A 16,891-nucleotide genomic window follows, 5' to 3' on the forward strand; every position below is an offset into this window, starting at 1 on the left:
GGCAACTGCTCCCCCTACTCTATAGCAAATGACACCCCCCTTATTTTCTTTGTTACATAAATTTGCACTTATAATTATATCACTCTATATTCAAAACTGTTGTTAAATACAGTTGTTTTAGATTAGAAAACAATTCAGTACCGTCAGCCAATCAGCTTCCAGTTCTAACAGGCTCTAATAGATGGTAGATGCCCGCGGGAACGTCTCAGCACCAACTGTGAATCACATTTAAAATCAAGTGCTGGCTTTTACTTGCTATATTTTTACTTGCTGTATATATTGGACAGTAAATACTAAACAAAGACACAGTTGGACCAAATTAATTTTATTATCTACCAAAACCAGCCAATCAATACTTTGTATCGACGAACACAACCAAACCTGTACCTGCAACTGCTGAGAGCCAATCACAGCCTGACAGCTCGACTGGAACACAGACACACACAGCATCTTTCAACAACAACAAAGCGAGACACAGACAGTTCAGTAATATTGCTCCATTCATATATAGATTCAGGACAGAAAGGCTTTGGCTGAAGGCAGAAACATGGTGAGTTAGGAAGCATTTTAGAGTGGTATTTAATGAGAGATTGTATTGGTAGTTCAGACTCCATCGCACAAGGACTGTTCAGTAACTGCTCTGTTCATTTCTCAGGCAATGTCCAGATTATAAATAGGAGTTTTAAACCCTAACAAGTTAATAAAAATGGATTTTCTAAATAAAAACTCATTGTTTTTCTCTTTATATGTATGTCATCCTTGTTTTTTATTTAAAAAATGTTCGGGACTGTTTTCTTAGAACATCTTTACGCAGACGAAAAGTACCTGACAAATCAGCATAAGTTCAAGATAAATCTATGTTTTAAGGTGTTTGATAAAAAGTGATAAAAATAATTTTCTAATATTGATAGTGCTCTCTCAATGATGACTCTACCGTGTGATAGTTGACCTTGACTTTTGTAAGCGCCCTTGTCTTCGGCTTGGGACGCATAACTCCCGTCGCGATCAACTATCACATGGTAGAGCCATCATCGATGGGCACTGTCTCTTAAATGTGTTGCTGATCTGTCCAATTCTTTAAAAATAGCAATCCACATTCTCATTACTTTATAAACATGACTGACAATTAAATACTAACCATTATTACTATAACACTTTATAAACACGAGTGACAATTAAATACTACCAGTTATTATGATAACACTTTATAAACATGACTGACAATTAAATACTACCAGTTATTATGATAACACTTTATAAACATGACTGACAATTAAATACTACCAGTTATTATGATAACACTTTATAAACATGACTGACAATTAAATACTACCAGTTATTATGATAACACTTTATAAACATGACTGACAATTAAATACTACCAGTTATTACTGTAATAGTTAAGAAGACAATGTCAGTGTTGTCAATGATTTTACTGTAGAACCATTTGAGGTTAAAACATTTATTTTATCTTTAACTTAAAATATCAGTTCAACATTTAAAGCAATTACTTTTTCAGGATGATAATCCACAGATGTCATATGACAGTGATTTTTTTACATTGCCCACCACGTGCCTTAGGCTGCCTATGGTTTACTGGACATAGGCCTACATTGCCCTGGCAACATTTTTTGGGAGGGGCTGGGGGTTAGGATTTTATTGCTTGTTTGTCCTAATGTAGACCCTCGACTTTAGTACCTTGGTATCCCTGAACAGATAACAGGTTAAACTTTAAAAATGTGTAATAGAGGCTTGATGAGGAAGTTAATGTTGAGAATAGTTTGGCCATGGTTACTAATAGTAGGAAAACTATAGAAAATTAAATTATTATTAATGTATATTATTGGTTCCATAAAACACAAGTTATTAAAGATGACTGAGACCTACTCTTTATGTAATGGAGTCTTGTGTCTTTATACACTGTTCTCAATGTTTTAAATCTCTTTAGACCAGCACCAGAGAGGTACATTATCAACTTCACAGGAAGTGGCATCGTCTTTGACATCCACTGATAGCCAGACAACTCCAACTGTAACTCTTCTTAGAAATAAGAGAATTCCAGCATTCAGAAAGGAATGCAGTGAGTCAGAATGACGCAGAATCCCTATCTGTTGGCGAAAGACAGACAGGAACAGATAGTGACAGGCAGGAAGCACTTGTCGTACAAACATCTGGCAGTTGATTTGTATATTGCTGTTCAATTTGCAGACTTCATGTACAACATTTTATAAACGGAAAATCAAAAAGAGGGAAACTTAAACTGCAAATACATCTGCTTAAAGCTCTGCAGAAACTGTTTTTGTAATTTATGCATGTAAAAAATGTAATTTATTAACTTGTATTTATTATGGTTGACTATACTTCACAGCATGCTTGTCTGAAATAAGTAAGCTATACTCAATAGTAAAAGAACTATGAAAAACTAATTTAAGTAGAGAATTGTTCTAGCAAAGTTTCTAGAGTACTCTTACCATTGACAACATTGATGCAAACATTTTAAAAGAGGGCACAAATAGATCTGCCAAATTGCCAAAATTCTTCTTACAAGTGTAATTCTCTGGATGGTATTTATAATAGGGTGACTCCTATAACCACATTTTTTTTTGGTTTCTTATTATAGGTGAGCAAATGTATCTTTAAAATAGGTTCCAGTGTAAGTCAGTATGAAATTACAATTTTCTTTTTAAGGACTGTTGAAATTTCCTTAACCAGACAGGAAGTGAGTAGAGTACTGTGGCAAAGAGGTAGCAGGACACCTAAATAAATTATACGAGGTTAGATGAACCAGGAAGTACTGGAATGGTGCATGTGTTGCAACGATCTACGACCAGTGAGAACAAAAGAAAGAAAATACCTGCTTTAGTTGGTTTATTGTTTTGGAGCTTCCAATTGTGTATTGTTAGTGGAGAAAACCACAAAGAGTTAGATTTATTATTTTTGAAAGACCTCAGTTAGCGAGGAGACTGAGCTGACTGAGAAGAAGGAAAAACAAATAAAAATTAAACCGTGGACAAGGTTCTTTTATAACTGTCTGAAGTACTGTGTTAGTGTGTCTAACACAATGCTTGAAGACCTGGACTGGATTGAGAACCATTGGAACAGGACGCACTGGAAGAAACACTGAGTGTTTTGGTGGTGGTTCAGTGCACTTGTAATTAATAAACATGCCAGGTGGCTTATTCCAATATATTGGTGCAGTCTCATTATTGGCCATCACAGAGTGACCTTGCCACAGATGGTGTCAGAGTGGGATGCTAACTGAAGATCACTCTGACTGTATATTAAGCCACTTCTGACATGGAAGACTAATTAACGCTCTGGTGCACTCCACTGTGGTCCAGCAAGAGACCAATCTCTCCCAAGTACTTGAGAGAGTGTAGTGTCAGATTGGGTCATAATATCATTCTGTTTATGAAATTAACAGAATTGTAATATACAGAGGGGGGTCCTAAGCCATTCTCTGTGTCTACTTGGTTTCTTGTCACAAACTCCCCCACTGACAAAGAATGCTTTTAAAAAGAGTCATAAACTAAATACTGGACAAGTGGTTTATCTTCTCCAGAGCTGAATAAATCCTGTGGCGCCAGCGGTGTCTTTCAAAAGGTAAAACCAGATGGTTTTGAATGCCTTGACACTACTGAGAGAGAGCAGGACACCTCATAAATCCAGCCAACAGGGGGTGAAACCGCGGACCAATTGAGAACACTGGGACATTTCGGAACAAGAACAACCAATGGGAAACACCCCACGTGGACTCGGGCACAGCCCAAAATAAGCTAACTATCCAATCACAAGGGTGAAGAGAGGAAATCTCCCGACACGAAATCTGCAGAGTAAGACGTCTAAATTCCTAAAAGTACTTGTAATCAAATCTCTAACTTAGCCCAGATTGATCACCGGAGAAAGAGTTGGAAGAACATTTGAAGTCGACAAAGATTGAAATATATTCAGTCTTGTATTAGCTAGCAGTGCCTGAGTTTGCGGTGGAATATCCCAGACATAACCGGACAAAGAGTGCACATCTTGTGGAGGAATTGCTGTTTCAGTGGAATTCCTAAATAGTTAATGACTCTTGTTTTTGCAAAGACATTTCTTTAGTCCCATGGTAAGGAGACACAAAAGGCAAAGAAGACAGACCCCAGAACCTGGAATTTCTCTGCCAACGGGAAAGCCTTCGAGTGCCTGTTTTGTTGAAGACATATAATCCATTAAGTATTCAGCATGTAGTGTTTTATCCTGTTATGAACTCGAGAATAAGCCAACCTTAAAGTAAAATTAGCATTTTGTTTGAGGTAGAATGTAAGAAAAGTATTATTGCTTTCAATTCATGCTTTGAGTTAATTAACACTATAGTAATTGTTTGTTGTACGTGATTCATACAAATTGATGTTGGTTTTACAAGGCAATTATCATTCTGCGTTTAATAAAGCGAGAATCCAAATTCAGCTGTTTTGATAATAGATAATTCTCGATAGGTTGTCTGGACGCAAAGAGTGTCTTTATCTCACAAGAGTGAGAATTGCTGTCTTAACCAAAACATATACAGTATATGAGACTGATTTACCAATGCTTTGATTATCAAATATTAACAAAAGTAAATATTTGTGTTTTTAACGATACCCCTGTGTGACAGGATTGAAAGGAGTCCCTGTCGTAATTCGCCCTCCCGACCACCGGCAGCGCTGTGTACAGTTGACCGTCATTGGGTCAGGAGGCTGAACTCTGACCATACAGGAAGTTCCGGGTCAGGCGGCCATCTTGGCCCAAGGTGGAACCATGTGGCCGTCAGGTCCCATCATTGCAATCAGCTGTGCTGTTCTCGTCGATTGGCTGACGTGAGGCAGTGTGCTGATTGCACGGGTGGGACTTGGCAGTATTTAAGCAGTATTGTTTTGCCATTCGGCTCCCTGTCCTGAACTGAAAACACGCGCTGTGCTTTGTTGTTTTGTTTTTATCAAACTGCTGTAATTCACAGAAACTTGAATCTTTGGGAAACTTTGGTGGATTGCCGCAGTGAGGAAAGCCCAGGACAAGCCAGTAATCCGTGGAAGGGAGCCAAGAGGCGGTGGGAGGAAACCCACTGCAGTAGCACGGAGAAACCCAGTGCTTCCTTTGTTGTTGTTTTTGTAACCGAGACGTTTTTGTTTATTCTTTTTATTTGAAACCTGAGTTTACCATTGCTGGTATTCCAGGTGGTTTTCTTGTTTATGTTTTGAAATGCTGTACTGTTCTATTTTTTTGTTTGTTAAAATAAAATCCTGCCTGTTACCATTGATGGTACAGGGCTCCAAGGACTAAACGTCACTTCCGGCTCCTGTGTGCTGTCATTTCTGGTCCTTCCCTAAAGCTCCACCCACTACCCTCTCACACCCTGTTAAGACTAACCTTTGTCTTCAATAACTGTCAGGAGTGTGGTTGTAACCTTTAAGGAAATCTCCCATAGATTGTGTTGGAGTGCTAATCAACTATCGGGAGTGGGGTGTCGTTGTTCATATTTTCTTTTCTGTACTGTTTCGTTTAGTTAATTCTTCCTTTCTGTATTATTTTAGTTTAGTTGTTGCACCTTTAATTTTTCCCTTATTTAGTTTTATTTCTAATAAAACTGTTCCTTTATATTCACTAGAAGCATTATCCAGTCTGATTATTTCAATATTGGTGGGTTCTAATGATTTTGAATTCAAATAAGTTATTAAATAATTACAACTTAAACTAGTCCAAATATAATTATATCTTGCACACTACGAGAGGAACGACGGGCAACTCCAACTCAGGTCATCAGACCCGCACATTTGCTCCACAAGCAGACCCCTGACACTTTTAGCGTAGAGGGGGATCTACCCTCCTCTATCTTGCAGAAACTATAAAATGATTGCTATAGGGCAATAAATGGGGTCATGATCTCTGGCCATACACCAGTTTTGGAAATACCTCCACTTGTAGGCGTACACGACCTTGTGGAGGGGGCCTTAGCATTCTGCAGCGTACTGACTACTCTGTCTGAGAGCCCTAAGGCGGACAGACGGTCCCGTTCAGGGGCCAGACCCACAGTTGGAGTCTGCCTGGTTCTAGGTGCCAGAGAGTGCTTCTCGTCTGACTGAGGAGATCCATGCGCAGCGGGATCTCCCAGGACTGGCCTTGCAGCAGTTGGCAAAGGTTTGCAAACCAGATTCTCCTGGGCCATTTGGGGGCCACCAGGAGAACTTTCGCCTCTTCTCTCCGAACTTTCTCTAGGAAGTCCGGGAGCAACGGTATTGGCAGGAATGTGTACAAGAGCGTCCTGGGCCACTCGTGGGCTAGGGTGTCGATGCCTAGTGGACCACAGCAGCGGTGGAGGGAGAACCATAGGGGGCAGTGAGTCGTCTCTGCCACAGCAAAGAGATCGACTTGGGCCCTCCCGAACTGTTCCCAAAGGAGCTCTACCACCTGAGGGTGGAGTCACTATTCTGACGGGTGAGGACCCTCCCTCGAGAGGAGGTCCATTGCCCAATTCACTACTCTGGGGAGATGAACAGCCCGGAGGGATAATAGATTCCTCTTAGCCCAGGTCAATAGCCGAAAGGCTATGTGGTGCAACCACGGGGACCAAAGTCCTCCCTGGTGGTTGAAATACGCTACTACAGACATGTTGTCCGTGCGGACAAGGACATGTCTTCTCTGGAAATGCTGGAGAGTGAGGTGGACCGCTCACAATTCCAGCGCATTTATGTGCAGGTATGTCCAACAACCCGACCAGGACCCGCAGACTCCAATGCCTGCCTAGACTGCACCCCAACCCAAGTTGGATGCATCTGTCATCACCAACTGACGGCTGTGGATCACTCCCATCCTTGCACCTTTGCACAGGTGAGAGGCTTCCCAGCATACGCGAGACACGGTCAGCCGACATTGTCATGTTTGGGGTGTAGCCGGAAGGCATTAATCCTAGCTGAATGGCTGATGAAGCTGCGGCCATCAGATCCAGTAGTTTCTGGCACAACACCAATTGTACTGTGGATTCCTGTTGAAACAGGGTTAGACAGTTGTGAATGGCGGCCACTCTGTCATCCGACAGGTAGGCTCGCATTGTCAGGGAATCCAGCCGGAGACCCAAGTAAACCGTTCTTTGCACCAGTATTAATTGGCTTTTGGCCTTGTATAGGGTGAGACCGAATCTCGCCAGATGCTCCGTAACAATTGCCGTATGGGCCACTGCTCCTTCCTGCGACTGGGAACAAATCAACCAGTCGTCCAGGTAGTTCAACACCCTGATTTCTTGCAGCCGCAAGGGGACTAGGATGGCATCCACGCACTTTGAGAACGTGCAAAGGGCTAAGGTGAGGCAGAATGGCAGCACGAAAAACCCGAAGATGTTTCCCTCGAAGACGAAGCAGAAATATTTCCTGTGTGTGGCACGAATAGGGACATGAAAATATGCATTCTTAAAGGCCACAGTGGAGGATGTGGCGATTTTTGACCACCTGGAACTTCCTCTCCCTCAAGAACCCGTTGAGGTGTCTCAGGTCTAGGATGAGGCGAAGGCCACCATCCTTTTTTGACACTAAAAAGTCTTGAGTAGAACCCCTCCTCTTGAGAGGTGTGTTCTACGAGGCGGGTAGCTTGTTTGAGAAGTAATGTTTTTACTTCTTGCTGAGGACTAAGACATGGAGAGGGTCGCTCACAGATGTAACCGTGATCCCTCGAAAAGGAGAAGGGCCCACATGAAACTGCAGCGCATAACCGGTGTGTACGGTGGCAAGCACCCAAGAGTCTGACATGGAATTGCAACAGTATTGGAGCTGGTGTTGTGAGAAGGGGTGTATCTAAGGCCACAAGCCTTCATGGGCCCTGCTGGGGCTGCTGAGGCTGGGGTGGAGCCTGCCTTGGAGGCTGCCTAGGGCAGCTTCATTTGAACTGCCTCCCGGATCGCTGTTGTGCTGGGGCCCCACGTCCGGCGGTCCTTGCGGGTGGCCCTGGATATTAGCTGCCACGGAAGCCTGAAGGTGATGCCTCAGGTTGCCACGCAGTGCAGTGGGGATCGGAACCGTCTGGGTCACCGTCTTTTTCACGGGCGGACACCAGCGTCTCATCCTCTCCCGTACCGGAGCACGGGAAGGGAGAATTGCAGCCACCCGTCAAGACGCAGCCTGCTCTCGGTGGGAGCACTGCAGGATCTCCTCCACTGCTGGCCTGAAAGTAAGGCCAACTTGTCCGCATCCGGGACCCCGGCCTGTGACAGCCAAAGCAGTCTGCGCGCCACTACCAGGCTTGCCCTTGGAAGCCTGAAATTTGCAGCAGAGTACCTGAGACCAAGCGCAGCTCTGAAGCTACTGGTTCAGGGAGGGGCGCTGAATGCAAGATGCCACCCAGGTAGACCGTCAGGAGACCTGCCGTGTTTTCCAGGCGCGTTACTTGCGCTTCAGCTGCGTACGCTTATTTAAAGTGGGCCTCTGTTATCCTGCATTGGCCGTTAGGGCATGCAGGGTCCTTTTATTAACCTCCTACCGAAGGGGCTCACACCAGGGCCGCGATGGTAGAATCCACCGTCGGGAATTGCGCTACGCCCAGCACCCTTGCCCAGTCGGTGCCAATAAGACTGTGCCTCTGCCAGAGGATCCGTGAACACCGGGAAGGGCTGAGGGGTCAAATCCTGTGCCGGTCTGAAGATATAGCGGCACTGTTCAGGTGCTGCCTTCCAGAGAACCTGGAGGAAACTGAGGTCGAGGGAGGGGTAACACCAGTCTCTGAGGTAACCTCAGAGCTGGGGCCAATCTCCTGGGTTATCTCTTGGACCTCTGTCTCCTGCTGTGAGGATTCCCCATCCCAGAAATCCACGATCGAAATCGCGTCCTGTTCCTCCTCGCTCATCGCCTCGTCTCGCTCTGATGCATCCGGGGCAGGTGAAGGAGTGTTCAAGGGCAGGTGCAGGAGGCAGTGCTGGGGCAGGAGCAGGGGGAAGAGTCTGCTGCCTGACCAGGTACTCTAGAACCTGAGCCGGTTCTGAGATGTCCTTAGCCTGCATTGAATGTCTGCTTACTGCTCCATGAAGAAAACTGTGAGCGGCTGCAAGCTCGATGGGCTGGAACCTGTGCGCAGGGTATGCTCTGCGACGGGCTCGAAGGCAGGTGGAGGAGGGGGGAGGACGGGGCTCCCAACGCTGCAGAGGGTTCAGCTGAGCTGGCTGAGGAAGCCGCACCCGTAAACTCAGCAAGTCTCCTGCACAGGGTCCGAGGCTGGGACGTAGCATCTGAGCACTAAGGGTGCCTAAGCACCGATGCACTAAGGCCCTGAGGTACGGAGGGCACCGAAGTACGAAGCGTCTAAGCACTGAGGCTCTAGGGCAATGAGGGCGCCAAAGCACTGAGGCACTAAGGATCTGAGGCACTGAAGCACCAAGGCGCAGGGAGCGATTGAGCACCGAGGGTGCCGAAGCACAGAGACTCTGAGGCACCGAAGCACCAAGGGCACCGAGGGCACCAAGGGTACGAATCAGCCCAGCAGCGTCGACTCAACTGCAGGTGCAGCAGAGCCGGGTCCCGGTGGAGGAATACGTGTCTCTCTTTTCTCTGTTTTATTATTATTATTATTATTATTATTATTATTATTATTATTATTATTATTATTATTTATTTTATTTTTTTAGCTGCAAAAAGCAGAGGAAAAAAGACAGACAGCAGATGCTGTAGGGTTAGAAAAAGTAGACTACAGCCGCCAAGCGATGTAGGCTGTTGAAAGAAAGATTTTTTTTTTCAAGCTCAGTCTTCAGAAGCTGAATTTCCAATTCCGGGGAAGTGGCAAGCCAACTTCCAGCAATAAATTGCAGGGGAACTAACAGGAAAACTGAGCTCTTTTACAAAGACTCGATCATGCAACTGGAGAGAGATTGCAAAAGAGAGCGTGATCTCCGTGGAGTGACTACTTATTCCCTCGGTAGGTGGGACCAAGGATGTCACTCCCCGGCGGGGCCCATCGGCAGCTCTGACATAAAATGCTCAGTAAATACCTGACCTGTGGCAGGCATATCCCAAAAGTATTGGTTGTTGGTCGTCTTCGAATTGAAAGGGAACTATTTTTTTTTATTTTATTTATGTATTCATTTATTTTTGTATTTTTTATTTCTAGATTGTTTTGCTTATTTTTGACTGATTTATTTATTAATGTCTACAATGTCTTGCGATATGGATGATAAGAAAGCCAAGCTTTGTAATCAGTGTTCACTGTGGTAAGCTGCTTAGAGTATATTAGTGATTTTACATGTGAAAAATATAATATTAATCAGGAACTCGTAGTTAAAATAACTGCTCTTGAAAAACATATAGCCACTCTTAGAGACATCATAAAATCTGAACAGTATATCGAGGAGACTTTCAATAATTCTAAACCAGTAGGGTTTGCATCTCTAAGCCATATCGAAGTCGATAGTGCTTCTGGCCCCATAGAATCTGTCTTATATCCGAGGATATACAATTCCCCCCGGTTCCATCGAGGGAGGGGTTGGATCATGGAGCTTCTCCATTTCACCTATCTGAGAGAAACGACTGTATAACTGTTAGACAAGGTTCTATCGCTAGGGCTAGGGCTGTTTACAAGAGTAGGTATACCAAAGGAAATTCTTACCGACCAAGGCACTCCATTTGTTCCCAAATTAATGAAGGATCTGTATCGATATTTAACCCTTTGCAGTCCATTTATTAAGTGCGTGTCAGGCGCATCAGGTCCAATTTATTTTCACACGCGCAGTTAATTTTAGACGCGCTGTTTAAAAGTATTTTTTTCCACAGTCAAACGGGTTTAAAAGGCCCTGCATATCAACAAAGCACTCACTAGGCATCTCCAGCCCCGCCCCACCCTTTCGTTCGCTATAGCTTTCACATATGCTAAGAAATAAATAATAATAATAATAATAATAATAATAATAATAATAATAATAATAATAATAATAATAGTCGTACATACCAATCAATCATCTCCTGATCACTCGTTTTATCACCAAACTCCTCAATAATGCGATCCAAGTCATTATTTTATTACTATAACATCTCAAAAAAGCTCTGCAAATGTCCGTGATATTCTCTGTGCGCTGATAAAGAAACAGCCAGCTTGTTTCCTTATGACCACCCCTATGTGATGCCAGGGGCAAGTATGACTATTCATGAGATACGCCCTTTTTTTCAGCTTGTCTCGGCTCCTGTCGCTCCCACTCGGCCATTGAATGGTTTTCTCGGCTTTTTCCGGAGAAAAAATGACTAGAAACCCTTTTTTTGCGTTTTTTGATGACTGGATAGGAATAATTGCAATGTCGGACCAGGTCCGACATAGGACCGCAAAGGGTTAAAAGTCAATTCAATAAAAACCTCTGTATGCTATCCTCAGACAGACAGTCTGGTCGAAAGATTTAACAAGACCCTAAAGGCCATGCTGAGGAAGGTTGTACAGAAAGATGGGCACGATTGGGATTTACTTATCCTCTAATTAATGTTTGCAATTCAAGAAGTTCCCCAGGCTTCTACCAGGTTCTCCCCTTTTGAACTCCTCTATGGTAGACAGCCTAGTGGCATCCTCAATATTGCCAAGGGAAGAACAGTATCAACCCATTAAAAACATAGTAGAGCATGTGATAAAATTGCAGGAACGCATAGATAAGGTCACACCCATTGTCAAGGATTGCTTAAAGAAAACACAACAAAAACAGGCATTACAGTATAATAAAACTGCCAAAACCAGATCCTTTAATCCGGGACACAGAGTGTTAGTCTTGGCAGAGCCCATGTGAAATAATTGAAGCAACAGGTCCCATTAATTATAAGGTCCGACATCCTGGTAAAAGGAAGGGAGAACAAATCTACATATGAACCTTCTCAAGGCTTGGAAAGACAGTGGTAGCATCCAGCGATAACATGGACCGCCAACATCCCAAAATAAACTTGGGACCCCAATTGACCCCAGTTCAAGTGAAGAACGTGGAAAGTTTGGTGACCCAAAATAGAGATGTGTTCTCTAACATACCCAGAAACAACACCTGTATAGCATGACAGAAGCGAAGAGGGCTGATGTCCAACAGGAGATTCAGAATGCTCGATTTGGGAGTAATCGAGGAGACTTCTAGCGACTGGGCTAGCCCCATCGTTATGATGCCCAAACCAAATGGCAAGTGGAGGTTCTGTAATGACTTCCGGAAGTTAAATGAGATCTCTAAATTAGATGCCTACCTGATAAACTAATAGAGAGACTAGGGTTGGCCAAATACCTTACAACGTTAGACTTGACTAAGGGGTATTGGCAGATTCACACAATGTGTCAGCAATATAAAACAATATTTTATTTAAGAATAAAAAGGGTGCACACTAGTCTAATATTACAGAAAGGAAAGGCGATTGGTTAGAGGTATGAAGCATATCTCTATGCTATCAATGGAAAACGTTTAGTGACTCAAGCCAATAGCTCCTTGTCCATTTTTATAAGATGGTTGGGGATCATTTCAGGCTTAGCACTGGACACTCAATGAAATTTCCTTTGCTCTTGCATACTCATGATGATGTTTGGAGGCATGGTGTTTTTGGACATTTTGTTTTCAAAAATGTTCAGTTCTGGTCAAGAAAGTACCTCTAGTCTCTGCCAATGTAGGATAGCTTCAACACATGTTACATTGTACCCAAGCCACGAAAACTCCTTTCCACTTAACCTGGAATTTTAGTTGCCGTTTCTCCTCATACGAAATCGCCGCATCCCCTTTACCGGCAGCCTGTGGCACAGCAGAGTCTGATGATGTCGAGGGGATACAGTCCTCTTGTTCTCAGTTCTGTTTTTATATTTAGACAGGTTCTGATCTGATTGTGATCAAAATTGTGGTTGCCCAGCTCGGGCAACTAATTTTCAAGTTGCCCAAGGCTGAATTTTAGTTACCCCGGGCAACCGGGCAACCGTTAGTGTCGAGCCCTGCTCACGCCGAAGTCATGAATATGCAGCAGCGTATATTGATGATGTGGGTATTTACAGCTCCACCTGGCGAGAGCATTTGGCTAGGGTTACAGCCGTCTTTCAGTCTCTAAGGTTAGCCCGGCTGACAGCCAAGTTGACAAAATGTGCGTTTGCCAAAACAGAGACTCAATATTTGGGATTTATAATGGGGAATGGAAGAGTGCAACCCGTTGTCACCAAAGTCCAGGCTTTAGTGGACGCAGCAATCCCCAAAACCAAGTCTCAGGTGAGGTCTCTACTGGGGTTATTATTATTATTATTATTATTATTATTATTTATTTCTTAGCAGACACCCTTTTCCAGGGCAACTTACAATTGTTACAAGATATCACATTTTTACATACAATTACCCATTTATACAGTTGGGTTTTTACTGGAGCAATCTAGGTAAAGTACCTTGCTCAAGGGTACAGCAACAGTGTTCCCCACCAGGGATTGAACCCACGACCCTCCGGTCAAGAGTCCAGAGCCCTAACCACTACTCTACACTGCTCATCCCAGAGTATGCCACACTGGTCAGTCCCTTAGTTGACCTCACCAAAAAGAGTGCACCAGATTTGATTAAGTGGTCAGTAGAATGTCAGGGGACGTTTGATACTATTAAGCAAAGACTCTGTCAGGCCCCCACTCACATCACACCAGATGCATCCTCCACACCGATGCGTCGGATGTTGGTTTGGGTGCGATTTTGTCCAAAAAGGTAGATGGAGTAGAACACCCCATCCTGTACCTCAGCAAAACGATGCTCCCCCAGGAATGCAACTACTCTGTGGTCAAAAAAGGAGTGTTTGGCCATTAAATGGGCTACTCACTCTTTACGATATTACCTGCTGGGACATTCATTCGATCTTGTCACAGACCACGCACCACTCAAGTGATTAAGCACAAAGAAGGACAGCAATGCCCAGATAACTTGTGGTATCTGGCATTGCAGCCCTTCATGCATCATATGATTCACTGTGCAGGGAAAGAAACCAAAATGCAGATTATTTTTCCTGGAGGGGGGGAGTAATGGGAAAAGTAGATTCAGCCGAGTATTTTCTTCGGCTCCACTCTGAGCGATGGGGTATGTGACAGAGACAAAGTGATTCTTGTTGATACATCTCCCTCCCGACCTGTGAGGGTGCTGTGTAAAGGGAACAGAGTGCCCTGGACTGGATGGCCAGACAATTCATTCCCAGGGTTAAGTGGAAGTTGGTCATCTAGAAAGGGGGCAAAGTTCTGGTACACTCAATCATTGACCCGGAAGGGAAACGATGTGTCAGCCACGGGTTGGAGGAGCTGCTGCACTTGTTAACCAAGGGGTCATGTTAGATGGTACAAAAGAGGACAGAGCGATGTGATCTATTCCTTTGTAATGGTTAATCGTGAACCGGAAGGAGAAACCTGTGTTGTTATCGTGAGTGTTTTGTTTGTTTCTTGTCCTGTCTGAAAATATTGTTTGTTATTAATTAGATGGCTGAAATACTGTAGCTGTCACCAAAGGCCAGCACTAAATCCGGACAACACTTCACTTTGTTTGCACAATAAACTGTATTTGCACTACGAGCACTAGAGCATGCACTGTGGACTTGTGTTACGTGTGGGTGTATTTTTGTTGTTTTGGGACTGAACCCCTAGGTTACACTGTGTAGTACACAGCCTTGTGTACGACCATTCATTATTATTTACCGTTTGCACTTTGGATTATAAATAAAAGACCATTGCACTTGGATTAATGTTGTCTGTCTGTTATTGATCACCGCATCGCTCCTGCACCTGCACACTGTTAATCACTTTACCACAACCTATCAAAGAAGACATTCACCTTTCTACATATTTCGATTGTGTGCAGGGGTCTTGTCACTGTACTGTAGCATTAGCATACACTCCATAAGTAGTATTCACTGCTGGCTTTTGAACCTGAACTACCTTCATGGCATCTATTATATATGCTGTAAAAAGGGCCTTGTTGGTGTTTGGCAGTGCTTCGATGATGTCTTCTGCAAAAACCTTCTCCAGTTCAGCCATCAGAGCATTCTTGTCTATTTTGCGGTATGAACCATCAGGTGAGAATAGTGAGAGTGGAACAGCTCATGTGAGGGAGAGGAATTTTTATTTTTCTGGCAGCAATCAGCAATCTGCTGAAGAGCTCCATATCAGCATTGATCATCTTTGTCTTCTCATTCCCCGTTTTGGACTAATATTAGCAAATGTAGGTAACCTCATTTTCTTGATGAGATCAAACACAGACACTGACTTGTTGTGTAAGCCTGGTTTCAACAGAAATGTTGCAAGCTTCCTCTCTTAACTGTTTAGCACTCAGCAGTCTGAAGGCATCCTCCTCCTTGAGTGCCATACCAGTTGCAATGTTGCTAAGATGTACAAAGTCTTCCTGCAATTCAAAAGGGTTCCTCATCAGGGCATTGACTGTAGAGTACAGTTGGTGGACGTCTTTTTCATCACGGCTCATTCTTTAAAATCCAGCTTCATCATGTTGCTCATTTGCTTCATTGCAGTGACAATAGCTGATCTTCAGTGGGAGGTTAGGAGCCACTTGTTCAGAGCCTTGGATTGCTGGGAGATGCCTATGATTCCTCCTGGTGACTTGGTATCCCGGTTATATGGCATATAACCGCATTGTATAATAGACATTTCTCTGGAAGTCAACATTAATATTCTGTAATAATTACAGGCTGATTGTAATGGTATAATAAAAAGAGTAATTTCAGAGTAATGGTATATTCAGAAAACCAGAAATCTTAATAGCTGCTTGTGACAGGGTAGCATTGCCGGCCCAGATGGTATCGGCAGGCAAGGAGACTCAGAGGCAAAGAAGCTGCAGTTTAAGCGTGGCTGCACGTTTTACTAAACACAAAAATAAAAGGTTAAACAAGAACAGGTCTTGCACACCGTAAACAAGAAGAAAATAACCAGCTCAAGGGCCAAAACAAAGGTTTAAACAAAAACAAAACTGTTCAGGCTGGGCAGAGCCTTCACTGAACTTTATCCAACAAATACAGAGAATAACACACTACACACTACACACTACACACTACACACTACACACTACACACTACACACTACACACTACACCAAACAAAGGATTTTCTCCCCTTTTTATACCATGTGGCTAGAGCCTAATTATCATCAATTATTCAATTAGCTCCAGCCACATCCTCACATGTATTTTGGCAGGGATAGGAAATTAACCCCATCCCTACCAACCACCACCAAAACACCACAAAACAATATTATTTACAGGCAGGGTCCTGCCCTGCCACACTGCTGAAAATGTCTTTTTGTACTGAGGAAGGTTATGACTGATACTGCTGAGGGACCTAAAGTGGGTACCTTTGAAGGATACAATAATTTCTGTTAGAGCACAGATATAAATAATTATTCGAATATATCTTCTACCAAGGAAAATACTGAAAAACATGATACATATATGTAATATGTAATATGTAATGTAAAAGGGAAGGCAAAAAAAAGCTTTCTATAGATGTAAAACTTGCAAAGGTTTGGGACATTGCCATGGAATGTTTGAAAAACCATACACATTTTTGTCAAAAAAGGACATTTTTAACACCCTGCCAAAACTGAATGGTAAGGTAGAGATCAAATCTTTTTGGTAAAAAAAACTGACACATAATCCGAGGAATATGATGAACCTTCTTAAACACTTCTAGCTCAGGTGGAACACATTCTTCAGCCATTTGAACTGAAAAAGTCCAAAAACAGCTCAAAACATAACTCTATGTGCCCTTTGACCTCTGATAATGTCACATGATCATATCACCCCACACTGTCACATATTCAATAAAAGCACAGGTCTTGTCCAATGCAATGATACCTCTTTTGTGTTACTCCAATGTGTAAAACTTTAGTTACTGCCATTTGTCTTACCACCACACCCAACTTTTTAAAATATTAATTTTAGGTAAATTACATGAAA

The sequence above is a fragment of the Acipenser ruthenus genome, chromosome 6 (genome assembly GCF_902713425.1).
Source record: "Acipenser ruthenus chromosome 6, fAciRut3.2 maternal haplotype, whole genome shotgun sequence".
Lineage (NCBI taxonomy): Eukaryota > Metazoa > Chordata > Actinopteri > Acipenseriformes > Acipenseridae > Acipenser > Acipenser ruthenus.